Source organism: Procambarus clarkii, chromosome 19, assembly GCF_040958095.1.
Source record: "Procambarus clarkii isolate CNS0578487 chromosome 19, FALCON_Pclarkii_2.0, whole genome shotgun sequence".
NCBI lineage: Eukaryota > Metazoa > Arthropoda > Malacostraca > Decapoda > Cambaridae > Procambarus > Procambarus clarkii.
The window spans coordinates 38,182,472-38,184,207 of record NC_091168.1 but is presented as its reverse complement, the minus strand read 5'-3'; the positions used below and the strand labels follow the sequence as shown (position 1 = coordinate 38,184,207).

The following is a 1,736-nucleotide window of genomic DNA, read 5'->3' as shown; positions in this document are numbered from 1 at the left end:
AGCTCCAGCCTGGAGTCCATGCCTAGTTAACCACAAGACAAAGATAGAGAAGATTCAGCGGTATGCCACCAGATTCGTCCCAGAACTGAGAGGTATGAGCTACGAGGAAAAGCTAAAGGAGCTGAACCTCACATCCCTGGAAAACAGAAGAGTAAGGGGAGACATGATCACCACCTACAAAATTTTCAGAGAAATTGACAGAGTGGACAAAGACAAATTCTTCAGCACGGGAGGAACACGAACAAGGGGACACAGGTGGAAACTGAGTACCCAAATGAGCCACAGAGACGTTAGAAAGACCTTTTCAGTGTCAGAGTAGTTAACAGATGGAATGCATTAGGCAGTAATGTGGTGGAGGCTGACTCCATACACAGTTTCAAATGTAGATATGATAGAGCCCAGTAGGCTCAGGAATCTGTACACCAGTTGATTGGCGCTTCAGAGGCGGGATCAAAGAGCCAGAGCTTATCCCCCTCAAACACATCTAGGTGAGTACAAATAGGTGAGAACACACACACACACACACACACACACACACACACACACACACACACACACACACACACACACACATACACACACACAGGGGCCTCGTAGCCTGGTGGATAGCGCGCAGGATTCGTAATTCCGTGACGCGGGTTCGATTCCCGCACGAGGCAGAAACAAATGGGCAAAGTTTCTTTCACCCTGAATGCCCCTGTTACCTAGCAGTAAATAGGTACCTGGGAGTTAGTCAGCTGTCACGGGCTGCTTCCTGGGGGGGGGGTGTGGTGTGGAAAAAAACAAAAAAAAAGTAGTTAGTAAACAGTTGATTGACAGTTGAGAGGCGGGCCGAAAGAGCAAAGCTCAACCCCCGTAAAAAAAAAAAACAACTAGTAAACACACACACACACACACACACACACACACACACACACACACACACACACACACACACACACACACACACACTCACACACACACACACACACACACACACACACACACACACACACACACACACACACACACACACACACACACACACACACACACACACGAGATGTTGAACTTCAGTTTCATATGACATGCAGTGATGGCCGAGTGGTTAAGGCGTCTGACTCGAAATCAGATGGGATCTTCCCGCGTAGGTTCGAATCCTACTCACTGCGACATTGTTTACATTTTGGGGTGGCCGGTGGGAGATGTAGAGGTGGGTGGTTTGTGAAGCCGGTGGGAAAACTTAGGTAGTTTTATATAGATGGCGATATACTAAAGAAATTGTTCACGACTTTTGTTAGGCCAAAGCTAGAATATGCAGCGGTTGTATGGTGCCCATATCTTAAGAAGCACATCAACAAACTGGAAAAGGTGCAAAGACATGCTACTAAGTGGCTCCCAGAACTGAAGGGCAAGAGCTATGAGGTAGAGATTAGAGGCATTAAATATGCCAAAACTAGAAGACAGAAGAAAAAGAGGTGATATGATCACTACATACAAAATAGTAACAGGAATTGATAAAATCGACAGGGAAGATTTCCTGAGACCTGGAACTTTAAGAACAAGAGGTCATAGATTTAAACTAGCTAAACACAGATGCCGAAGAAATATAAGAAAATTCATTTTAGCAAACAGAGTGGTAGACGGTTGGAACAAGTTAGGGGAGAAGGTGGTGGAGGCCAAGACCGTCAGTAGTTTCAAAGCGTTATATGACAAAGAGTGCTGGGAAGACGGGACACCACGAGCTTAGCTCTCAT

The 1,736-nt window shown here is 45.9% G+C and overlaps 1 non-coding gene across 1 annotated transcript; it reads left to right on the top strand.

Moving 5' to 3' along the window:
* The first annotated feature begins 1,069 nt into the window (after window positions 1–1,069).
* TRNAS-CGA (transfer RNA serine (anticodon CGA)) lies at window positions 1,070–1,151 on the top strand. Its single transcript has one exon. It is a non-coding gene; the product is annotated as a tRNA-Ser (tRNA).
* The last annotated feature ends 585 nt before the right edge of the window (window positions 1,152–1,736 follow it).